Source organism: Crinia signifera, chromosome 12 (assembly GCF_055691185.1).
Source record: "Crinia signifera chromosome 12, ASM5569118v1, whole genome shotgun sequence".
Classification (NCBI taxonomy): Eukaryota; Metazoa; Chordata; class Amphibia; order Anura; family Myobatrachidae; genus Crinia; species Crinia signifera.
This window is the reverse complement of record NC_139228.1, coordinates 47,753,702-47,766,570: the sequence shown is the minus strand read 5'-3', so window position 1 is coordinate 47,766,570 and position 12,869 is coordinate 47,753,702. Positions and strand designations below refer to the sequence as shown.

The 12,869-nt window shown below is 47.8% G+C and overlaps 1 long non-coding RNA gene and 1 other non-coding gene across 3 annotated transcripts in view; both read right to left on the bottom strand.

Annotated features, from left to right (window-relative positions):
* The window catches only part of LOC146049975 (uncharacterized), a 47,723-nt gene that overhangs the window by 9,484 nt on the left and 25,370 nt on the right, over nt 1–12,869 (bottom strand). The gene's annotated exons all lie outside the window — the stretch shown is intronic.
* On the bottom strand, nt 7,919–8,037 carry LOC146051340 (5S ribosomal RNA). The gene has a single exon (XR_014466733.1). It is a non-coding gene; the product is annotated as a 5S ribosomal RNA (ribosomal RNA).

Sequence of the window (12,869 nt, the reverse complement as noted above, 5' to 3'; positions counted from 1 at the left end):
CATTTCAATGTTCAGGGGTGTTTTTGGCCCATTTACTATTGTTCCTATGATAATTTGGCTAAATTGAGCCATTTAACATTGTTTCCTATGGGAAATCGAATCGGATCGCATCGCATCGCATCGCATCGTTCAATATCGTGTATGTGTACGATGCGATGCGATCAGATTTCACTACGGAGAATAGCATGGTGCTCAATTTACTTAGTGGGCGCCCAGATAGGAAACAAGTACCAATTAATGTTATTGCAGTTAATAATACTGTGAGATAAGAAAAAAAAAATCCACAACCATACAGATCCAAAACCAAAACCCGGAAAGGTGGTTTTGGCAAACCCAATCCAGATCTAAAATGCAAATGGAGATCCAGATCTAAAATCAAAACCTGAAGAATGTCCGTTGCACATCCCTAATATTATCTACCTATATATCCTACAATATTTCACACAGTCAGCAACACTTGCAATAACTAAGAATGCCTAAATGTATAAATACTAGCATTAAGAGTGAATAGACATGAATAGTGGGCAATCACTCTGCTGTATGTTGCCTATTTTATCCCAAGTGCCAATATAACCCCATAGGCTGCCATATTTCTGATGAACCCGGTTTGCAGGGCTTCTCAAACTCGGCCACACAGTTCACGTTTTCCAGGTCATCCATCAGGTGCACAGGTGCATTTATTACTCACTGACACATTTGAAAAGATCAACAGGTTGAGCTAAATATCTTCACTTGTGATTCTGTGAGGAGACCTGCAAAACATGCACTGTGTGGGGTCCTGAGGACGGAGTGTGAGAACCGTGTGCTCTACTGAAACAAATGCTATATAGTTTTTTTTTCTGGTCAAAATTATTATGGTCTGTAATCTGATATCAGGGATACTGCAGGCTGTATCTTACAGTGTGATAGGGCCAAGATACCTCCCCCTCCTAACTCCTTACCTGCAGCATAATCCTAACCTCCCCCCACAGCATAGCAATGACCTCCCCACAGGGCCAGTGCTAGGGTGTCCGGCGCCATCCTGCAAATCATACATTTTGCACCCTTTCACAGCTAGGCTGCGGGCGGCGTGCAGTGACAGTGAGGGCTGACTGAGGTAGGTGGCAGCCAGTGGCGTAACTATAAATTTTGCTCCCCCCTGCCAAAAAGTTTGTTGTTGCCCCCCTTCCCAATGGCATTTTGGTAATTTTTATAAAGTGTTTGTGAATATAAAATACATTAACTTTTTCACAGCTGGATAAAAGTTTGATTTAACCATCAAAGTTTCTGGTGTGCAGATCTCTATTTCCATTTATTTGGGAAACCCATGTGTTTCAGAACTAGTCCCAGTCCAACTGGAGTATATTCCTCCTCATTGAAAACACTTAGGCCGATTCGATGCCCAGCTGCTCTGTTCCCAATGTGCCTGAATCCAGACGTTCAAAGGTACAGCTAGAAAAAAGTCAGAATGGGCGCTCCATCATGCGTAAATGTATTAAAAATATAAAGTTTTTTTATTCAGCATCAAACCAATGGATTGAATCACATACTGAGGTTGACGGCTCAAATTACCGCAAGCATACAGCATGTGTCAACGAAGTCCCTGTGACAAAACGCTTTTGGGGCGTGGCCTTGCGTCGTGACTGGCAAATTAGTGCCTTCAAGTACGGAGTGAAACCGGCTTCCAACGAGTAGGTGCTGTGCACCACTGACACATGCTGTATGCTTGCGGTGATTTAAGCCGCCAACCTCGATACGTGTTTCAATCCACCTGTCTTCTATTTTATGCTGAATAAAAAAAATTATATTTTAAATACATTCTGATTTTTTTTCTATATATATATATATATATATATATATATATATATATCCATCCAATGCTGCCGGCACGCTAATTGTCTCAGTATCAGCTGCTCCAGGTGCCAGAAGTGCAATAGATACCAGTCCAAGATAACCCACCGTAGCGGGAATGAAGGGCACTCACGGAGACTTGTTAAATGCAAAAAAGTGTATTGAAGAAATACAGGTATGTGGGGGACGTTTCGGGGTATCAGCCCCGTCCTCAGCCCCAAACCTACAGCAGTCAGATGCAGTGCAAACACACAATAAATACTCACCTGGTCCCGGGGTCACCACCAACGCGCCCTCCGCCTGTCTCCGTCCGCCGGAAGTGACGCGCATTCAGCTTCCTGTCAGCGGCGCAAGTTACCGGTTGCCAAGCAACCTGATGCTTGCGTTCCGCCGCACAGAGCCGTGTGCGTGTCATCTACCCGGACATGACTCGTGCTGGCTGCGGCTGTCAGTAGGTTCCCCAGGCCAGGTACAATAATACAAAAAAATAAAAAAGACACTGCTCACCAGCTGGATCCAGCTCCCGATCACCACTCATCATGGGACCCCTCGTTAGTGTCAACCATCCCGGATCCAATGTTCCCTGTGGCACATACCAGCGCCACCCCGAGACCTGGTTACCAGAGGACCAGTCGACATATCCGAGCGTCGACATGGTGTTGATGTCAGGGCTTCTTGAGCCAGCCTAGGTGGCATGTCTGAAAAACAAAAAATACAGCATTACAATACAATAAAAACTAACACAAATACATACACGCAGAGAAACAGGATAACTATAATGACCATACAAATAGAAAATACAACAATGAAGAAATGGCTTCAACCTAAAGAGTTCCAATTGATCTTCTCATTGAGACCATCAGGAGAGATGGTACCCAATCTGAAGATCCACTCTGACTCACGTATTAATAATTTCTTCGACCTATCTCCACCCCGTAGGGACTCGCAAATATGGTCGATCATAAAATATTTAAGATCAGAGATGGAATGCCCACACTTCTTGAAGTGGCGGGCCACCGGCTGGTCAACATCTCTGCCACGTAGTGACAGATTGATGGCCGACCGGTGGGCAGCCATTCTCTCCCTAAAGGTGCGGGAAGGTTGTCCAACGTAATGAAGCCCACAGGGGCAGACAATGATGTATACCATGTGGGACATCCTACAGGTAAGTACCTGTCTGATGTCAAACATTTTGGACCCATGAGGATGTTTAAAGCGTTTACATACAACGAGATGCTTGCAGGTTTCACACGAAATACAGCTGTAGCACCCTGGTGCTTTCGTGTAAGTATTGGGGGGTCTTGGAATGCCTCTGCCAGTGATGTCAGCCTTTACTAAGCGATCCCTCAGGTTAGGACCCCTACGGAACGCTGCAAGAGGTCTGACAGTCTTCAATCCAGATAAATCTGGATCTGTTTTTACTATAGGCCAGAGGGCATTCGTGGCATGTCTGATCACTGCACTGGATGTAGAGAATGAACTCGACCAGGGCAGGACCGCTGCCTGATTTCTAACCTTGGGGACAAGCAAATCATTTCTGGACCTCTTGTTTCTGGGCTAGCAGCATCTCGAAATTATAACCACGGGCCAAGAATTTGGAAATAAGGAGATCCAACCGTGGTTCAACTGCAGAACCGCATCATCTGTGATCGTGGCAGACCACGCTTGAGGGCTGGTGGATGATGACTTGCCCCCATCAAAAATGTATTCCTGTCTACATCCTTGAAAAAGACATCTGTTTTAATTTTGTTGTTAATGATGGACACAGCAACATCCAGAAAATGTGCCGTGACATCACTGTATGTAGCCGTATACTTAATGGTGGAGGAACCAAGGTTGATGTCATGTAAAAGATGCATAAGCGCCTCCTGTCCACCCGTCCACAGGATGAAAATATCATCGATGTAACGGGTGAACAGGAGTAGGTGGTCCCTAATGGCAGGATCAGAAAAAAACCTGACCTCTTCCTCAAAAAACATGAAGATGTTAGCATAAGAGGGGGCCACAGGAGATCCCATGGCACACCCTCTTAGCTGTAGGTAATACCCACCATCGAACAAAAAATAGTTTCTCTGTAGGGTTAGAGACAGTAACTCAACAAAAAGCTTGTGATCAAAGATCAAAGGATCCAAGAACTGACTAATGAATCTTTGTACTGCCTCCAAACCACTAATGTGTGGGATGGAGGTGTACAAACTGCATACATCGAGGCATACCATAATGGTACCCGCGGGTACCTCATCCACCTGCCCCAGTAATTGTAGAAAAGTGGTGGTGTCTTTTAAAAAGGATGGTTTGAGATGTAGCAGTGGTTGTAGTAAATGATCCAATAGTTGAGATACAGTTTGATACAGAGAGTCACGAGCCGATATAATGGGCCTTCCAGGGGGCACCAAAGGGTCCTTATGCACTTTAGGTAAGGAGTAAAGCACAGGAACAACTGGGTGCTTCCTGTACAGCAACGATTTCAGTTCAGAAGTAATAATCCCATTAGTAACGGCTTTGGACAGAATGTCTAAGAGTTCCTGTTGGTATTGTGCGGTTGGATTCACATGTAATTTCTTATAGACCAAAGAATCGGATAATTGATTCTGTAATTCTTGACGATACATGGAGATGTCTTGGACGACTATGGCCCCGCCCTTATCGGCGGGTCTGATCACAATATCTTCATACTTACTTAAAGCACTCAGCGCCTGCGTCTCAGGCCTAGTAAGGTTGTGTTTCATCTTAGCTGGTGCTGACGAAAATTTGGTGACTGATTCGTCCAGAAGTCTGCCAAATGTCCGAATCGATGGGTTGATTGAAATGGGGTCAAAACGAGATTTCGAGGTTTTACGGATGAAAGCTTGAAGTGGATCATCCGATGATTGATTACGACCGCCACTTCCGGCAGGCGGAGGGCGCGTCGGCGGTGATCCCGGGACCAGGTGAGTATTTATTGTGTGTTTGCACTGCATCTGACTGCTGTAGGTTTGGGGCTGAGGACAGGGCTGATACCCCGAAACGTCCCCCACATACATGTATTTCTTCAATACACTTTTTTGCATTTAACAAGTCTCCGTGAGTGCCGTTCATTCCCGCTACGGTGGGTTATCTTGGATATATATATATATATATATATATATATATATATATATATATATATATATATATATATATATATATATAGCCAGCCAGTCCATCAAACAAGATAGTTAGCCAGCCATTGCATTGGACAGACCAGCCCGCCCAGTGGCGTAAGTTCATACCAGTTGCCTGGAGGCAAGATAAATGTTGGTGCCCCCCAATATATTTTGCGTGCTCCCAAAACAATGGGCATGGCCTTACAACAATTTATTGGCCTCTAAGGTATGATGAGGAGAAGCAGTGGTGGAAAGTGAAAAAGTTACATGGGATGGATAAGGACGGGATGCAGTGATGGAGGGGGGAGTGAGAAGTACAGAAAAGGGGGAGAGTGAGAAGGAAAGAGAGAGATGAGTGAGACTGGGAGAGAGAGAAGTGAGAGATAGTGAGAGAAGGGGGGTGAGAGGGTGGAGAGAGAGGGGGAAAAGGATGGCGTTATGGACAGAGAGTAGGGGTAGTGTGAGAGCGGGGTAGAGGGCTGAGAGGGGAGTAAGTGTGAGAGAGAGAGGGGGAGGGAGAGAGTGAGTGTGAGAGGGTGGTGGGAGGAGAGATTATAGAGAGTAAAGAGGGATGAAAGAGGGAGGATGAGAGGGGGAGAGAGAGAGAGAGAGACAGAGAGAGAGAAACAGCTAAGAAAGAGGGGGGTGGGTGTGAGAGAGGGAGAAGAGAGATAGGCGAGAAAAAGGGGGGGAGAGAGCAGGAAGCAAGAGAGAGGGGTGAGAAAATTTGTGAGGGAGGGAGAGTGGGTGAGTGAGTGAGAGGGGGAGAAGAGATAATTGAGTGAGAGGGAGAGAAGAGAGGGATGAGAGAGAGGGGAACTGAGTGTGATAAAGAGGGGGGGGGGAGAGAGAGAGATGTTGAGGGGAAAATGAGTGTAAAGGCCCATACACGTTGGGCGACTTTGGGCTGAAAGTCGCTCAAAACTGCCTGATTGAGCGGCTTTCAGCTCAAAGCCGCCCAGTGTGTATGCCACAGCGATGAGCAGTGAGTGCTGCTGCACGCTCCTGCATCATCGCTGGGAAAGCCGCTCAGTGTGTATGCACTGAACGGCATTCCCCGCAGTGGTGATTGACATCATCGCTGTCCATACACGCTGGGCATAGTCGCCGAGTGTGTGTATGGACCTTAAGAAACTGAGATTTATGTCTTACCTGTTAAATCTCTTTCTTCGAGGACGTCAGGGGCCACAGGGATTACATTGGGTAGAGAGTGAGGTCACGACCTTTCCAGCACCAGAAAGGATAAAACTTCTGGACTGCCCAGAGACAGCCCTGGCTCCTCCCTCCTCTACCCCGCCTCCTAGGCTAGCTTACTTTCAGTTTTTTTCCCAAAGCCAGGCAGGAGACAAGATAGAAGGAAGAGAAACCCATACAGTAACACATTCAACCAATATATGTGTGTGTGGTTGCTCAACAGAGGAACCATAACTGTGACATGTATAAGTACCTCAACAAAGGAACTTTTAACTAAGTTCACTCAACGGAGGAACTATGAACTTCAATACCATGAAGCAGGCGCGGCAGGGAGGGATCCCTGTGGCCCCTGACGTCCTCGAAGAAAGAGATTTAACAGGTAAGACATAAATCTCAGTTTCTTTTGCGGCAGACGTCAGGGGCCAGAGGGATTACATTGGGATGTCCTAAAGCAGCCACCTAAGGGTGGGGACGCGCCTGTGCCGCGGCCAGTATATTCTGGCCGAATGCCGAGTTCTGAGAGGCAAACATAACAAACGCAAAAAAGCGTAAGAAATCGTTGGCAGACGACCAAGTTGCCGCCTTGCCAAGTTGCTCTGCCGTTGCACCACCTGTAAAAGCCCGAAACACACCCACAGATGTAGTGGAATGAGCCCGTACCCCTGCAAGAACAGGGAGTGAGGTGAACAAGGAATCCTGCTTGATAAACGACCGCAGATATCGGCTGGCAATAGTCTGCATGGTAGCAGACCAGCCACTCTTATGAATTCTCTAGTGGATAAAGAGAGAGTCAGATGGCCAAAGTATTACAGCGTGATGTACATAGACGTGCAAAGCACAGACCATCTCCAGTTGATTGCTGCCTAGGAGAGACCGCCGGCCTACAAAGGGCAGGGATCACTATCTCCTGGATGACCTGAAATTCAGGAACCACCTTGTGAGGTGTAAAGTAATGTTTCAAAGAATCCGTTCTATGAGAATGAAAGACCATGAAGGGCGATTGACCTGACAGAGCCTGCCGGGCAGACACCCAGCAGCAACGGTCAACAGGAAAACCGTTGTCCCAGTTAGCCTGTAAAGAGCCCTAAAGGGCCTAAAGAATCAGAGAAAGATTTTATCAAACCACCATGTTTGTAACAACCAGAGGTTGGATCTGCAGGACCTCCTGCCAGAATGAGCGGAGATCGTACCACAAAGCTCATAGGCTGTGGAAAACAAAGGAGAGAGCCGAGCCCTGTTGCTTTAAAGAAAACAGGCGGAGGCCAGCCCCCACTACTTCTACCGAAAGGACAAAACCCTAGACAAACGGTAAGTTCTGGGATTGAATTCAATCCCGTGGCTCTTAATAAGGTTGTCTTAACAACCCTGTGAGCAGTTCTGGCCCCAGAGGCAGACAGATAAGAGAGACCCCTAACAGGGTTCACAGATCCGAGAACCAGATTCTCCTGGATTAAGGTGCCCCCACCTCCACTTTTAATGTACAAATTACTTTGAGGAGGAGCAAAAATGGGGAAAAGCCTACCTTCGAACGAATAGCCACTGGACTGACATTACAGAGCGTGGACTCTGTAACCTGCAGGGTCTCGAGACCTGGACACATACAGGGTGACCTGGTAAATGTGAAGCAAAGCCATCAATCCACCATTGGTCCACCCCAATGGCCTACCAACCACAGGAACACCTCCGAAGGGAGGGTCCATCTGCCGGTATAGTTTTGCCAACAAGGCCGGGATCTTGCGCTGCACCCATTGGAAGAAGCAAGAGGCCTAAGCCTACAGCACCTGGTATTCCCAGACGGTCTCCCATCCAAGTACTAACCAGGCCTGACCCTGCTTGGCTTCCAAGATCAGACGAGATCAGGCGTGTTCAGGGTGGTGTGGCCGTAGGCTCATAGCCAGGCCCACTCAGAGTGTCACCCTAGTGGTTGATAACAAACCACCCTTTTTGCATCACCCGACTGGACCTGCACAGGGTGACCTAGAAACCAAGGTTCTACCTTGCAGAAATCCCACAGGACTGTCTTTTTCACTTAGGTTTCAAGACAGAAGCATCTTTTCCATAATAGCATTATCCAGTCTATGCCTTAAGATGTACTGTTGCGTGTATAAAACACGGATTTACCAAAAGGATCAGTTTTGGTTATAATGTATGTAGATACATTAGAAAACAAACAAACAGGAAACTATATCGAACCGCTGTTTGAATGTAAGAAGCGAGAATGCTGACCTAGCACCCCTATATATACATATATATATATATATATATATATATATATATATATATATATATATATATACATATATATATACATATATATATATACATACATATATATATATATATATATATATATATATATATATTTTGTGTATGTACATGTATATATATATATACACATGTACATACACAAATGCCTACAAACATAAACATATGCATTCATGTACCCCTATACAATAGGTCGTACAGATTAAGAGGCAACATATTGGTATATAGCATATGGTGACGCTGAAATGAACAAGGCCGTCAACATTGGCAACCAGTAAAACTTCTACCAAAGTGAGATTGCATCCCTGAAGGGATGCATAGTCAAGGCCATATTAGCTTTTAATTATAAAAGCTACAGCCAGTGTTAATCCGCTAACATAACTTAAAGGAGAACCATAAGAAATGACAAACCGAATTGTTTGTGGGAGAAAACGGGAGTACCTGGAGTAATCCCACGCAATTACGGGGAGAATATACATAAACTCCACACAGTTAGGGTAATGGCATTGTTTGAATGGAACCCATGTTATCTACAACAGCTGGTGTTCCCATGTGATCTCAATCGAGATTGGGCATATCCAGTGTGTTATGAATATAGATTGACATCAGTGCCGTGAGGTAGTAATGTTAACCATTACACAGTTCGTACTGCACCTCCACAGCTGCATCTCCCAAAAATGCTACCCCGCTGGGGTGCAAGGCTACTAGAGGCCTGGAGGAATACTAAGTCAAATTATCTCAAATGTGCGATCTGCATGCGATCCTAATGTAAATCCGACTACATAGTCAGATCCCACACTGGATTGTATTGTGCGTACACACCACAACCAGCTCTGTATGTGACAGTGCAATGTTCAGACTTCCAATGACCAGGAATACCGAAGGTTATCCTGTGGAGAAATTACACTTCAGAGTCCACCATTGGTGACGTTTGCCATAGTGCCCTGTCAGAACATGAAATAACCCCTGGTATTGTGGGGACTGAATCCTTATAGCCATGTGCCTTGTCTACTTAAGAGACGGGAGCGTTGCTGATTGAGCTATTGCTCTATTAGGGTAAAACAGGCCTGGACTATGTTCCGACAGGGTTTAAAAGTTAGCAGAGGTGTCTTACACTAAGTGTCTGGACCAGAACTGTAATGGCTGCACACACTGTTTTCTAATTGACTTGCTATGGAAAACTTTGCTAACTCATGAGTTAGGAACATACAAGTCATGCTATCTGCCTTAGACATTGCTGCCCTTGCCTTTGATTAATGGAGTGACCTCTGTGTCACTCTGATAGCAGGGTATAAGACTTCCTGCTGTCCTCTGTATGACCTAGCTGGCAGCAAACTGTCCCCCCATAAACTGTAATCTGAGAACACAGTATCTTTCTGGAAGAAAGCAAGAAGGGGTTTTTATTTTGTCAGCCAGCAGATACACATTGCACAATTATTTAGAGGCTTATTGCAGAAATCTAACGATCTCTATGGCCCTTATTCTGGTTGGTGCGGCCGGAGCCGCATATGCGGCTCCGACCGTGCAGGCGAATCCCCGCCTTCCATACGGATCGCCACCTGCCGTCCGTACGCGGATATGTGGCGATCCGCATGAAATTGGACGGGGATACGCCTCCTCCATGGTGGGAGCAGCCCCTGCATTCGATGGTCGCCGAACATCGAATGCAGGGCCGCACGCTCCACCAGGTCCCGCAACACAAGACCACACGGACACTTGTCCGTGTGAAATCTTGTATGGGGGCGGGCAGCTGACATCCGGCGATGTCAGATGCCCGCCCCATACCCACGCGTCACGGCCTCATTACCATGCATACGCCCCGCGTTTGCATGGGAACGCCCATGAAACGCGGGGCGTATGCATAGGGTAATGAGGAGAAGTAGCCCCTCACGCCCCTCTACGCCCCCTGTGCGGCGTATAGAGAATCCTTGCGGCGAAATCGCCTGCACATGCGCAGAGTGACCTCTGCACATGCGCAGAAGATAAACATCGGCGGCCCGTACGCAAGCGGGAAAAACCGCATCGATCAGAATAAGGGCCATTGTCACAGAGGAAAAATACATCAGAAAAGGCCACAGGGACCTGCCTCAGATGACAGTGTAAACTGAGTTATACACTTTCCACCTGACAATATATACACTACACACACACAGGGAGAGAGAGTAGGTATAGGTAACCAGAGATAGAATCACTGGATAAGAGAAACAGTATAAGGAGATGAGCTGCCACAGGCCAATCAACAACACCATGGTATATAACACAGGAGTGCTATGACCTAATTTACATACAGCCCAATACTGTCCCACTATGCTCTAAACCCCACTGTCTGAACACAGAACCTGGGGGAGCAGCTGCATTCAATATGCAGTTAATCAGGACAAGCTTGAGCACAGCCCTGGCATTAGTAGTCAGGAGCCTCCAGCAGCGTGCAATGGCGGCAAGTATGTTAAAATGACCGCCAGAACCGCATGATAGCTGGGAAAGTACCATGGACTCCGTCCTTACAATGGCGTCCCTTTTTAAAAGGGTAGCCGCGCCATCAGGCTATACTCATATGCCCAGGCTGGCCGGTGGTACTTGGGCCAGCCTTGCAATGTGTGCAGGACACCAATATAGGAGTTCCTGTGTCACTATCGCTGTCCTCTAAGTTGTACAAGAGGCAGCTAAACTGGTACAGCTAACACCTATACTTCTGACATGCAGTGATGGTGTTAACACAGTTATGAGACATAGCACAATGCAAATAATAAAGTGGCACTGAGCTCCGCAAAGCACAAAGGCCGGCAGGAGCATAAAGTACTGTACCCTGTGCTCCAGTAGGAGAGGTACAGGGGAGATTTGCCCATATGGCCCGGCAGTGAAGAGATGGAACTCCAGACTGGCAAAGTGCTCTCTGTGTCCTTCTTACACTTGCAGCAGGCAGGCAGGAAGAGATCAGGGCTGGAAACCACGTGGGTACATCCTAGCTCCTGTCTCCGGGAGAGGGGCTGTGTAAGGAGAGGCTCCCTCCCCCTACTAGCAAATGGCCACCGGGATTAAATGACTCATGTGGCGCCGGTAAAATGGCGGGGATCCGGCGCTTGCCGGGCGGCCCCGCTTACCGACGCCACTGCCCACACTCAAAGTCTCCCTGGTGGTCCAGCAGGACAGAGTGCACAACACTACGAGAGGCGGCGGTTCTGCCGCTTGCTAGTGCAGCCCGGCGATCCCCCTCGCCGAGCTGCTCAGCCGCCATTAGAAATGCGCACGCGCGCGCTCCCAGCGGGGAGCGCGTTACCTGTAAGCGGTGCTCACCGCTGATGTCCCGGTCCCCGTCGCGGCTGTGCTCCCCAGTGCTTCAGAGCCAGCCGAACACCTCCGCTTGTGGGAGCCACGTGGGTGGTGTTGGGCTGCCGGGTCCCGGGTGATGGAGCGCAGTGCAGGGGTCTAAAAGACCCCCGGCGCTGCTGCTCTGTCACTGACTCCAGTCAGTGTAAAAATAAGAATAAAAAAAAAAATTAAAAACGAAGTTTAAGCTGCTTTAACAGCAGCCCTTTCAAAATGCGTGTTGGCTCCTGCCAGCACAATCAAAACTGAAAGTAAGCTAGCCTAGGAGGCGGGGTAGAGGAGGGAGGAGCCAGGGCTGTCTCTGGGCAGTCCAGAAGTTTTATCCTTTCTGGTGCTGGAAAGGTCGTGACCTCACTCTCTACCCAATGTAATCCCTCTGGCCCCTGATGTGACGTCTGCCGCAGAAGAAAGAGGGAGAGAAGAAAGAGAGAGAAGGTGGGTGTGAATGTGAGAAAGAGGGAGAGAAGAGGGGGGTTGGATAGAGAAAGAGAGGGGGGAGAGTGGGTGTGAGGGAAAACTATATGAGGGAGAGAGTCAGTGTTAGAAAGAGGGAAAGAAGAGAGAGAGCATTGGTACAAGTGTGCAGGGAGCAGGGCCGCCGAGAGGGAGGGGGGGAGGGTACATTTTACCTGGGCCCGGGCCTATCAGGGGGCCCGGGTCCGAGAACACACAAAATAACTTTTTTTTGTCCCAGCAAGTGCGCTTCTGCGTAGTGGGCGGCGCCGCCGGCGGTACACCAAAGGAGGACGGGAGAGGCCGCGGAGAGCGGGTGGGTGCTTACAGTCTGTCTGTCAGTCTTGTGTGCAGAGTCAGACAGGGAGTGCAGGCAGAGAAATTCCACCAGCCGCTGCGGAGCTTCCGACGGCGTCACCATGCACAGTCAGAGACTCTCGCGAGATTTCATCATCTCGCAGGTCTCACTGTGGAGGAGATGACTGCAGCAGCTGGGACCGGATGCTGCAGCGTGCAGCCTGCCTATGGGACACCAAAAAGGGGAAGGACAGTGTGCTGTGGAGCTAGAGGAGCTCATAGAACAGAAAACTGCTGACAGAAAACTGAGACCCAGTATCAAAACACTGCTAGTAAGTGCCTCTGCCTGGCTTAATATGTATAATATAAATTATAATA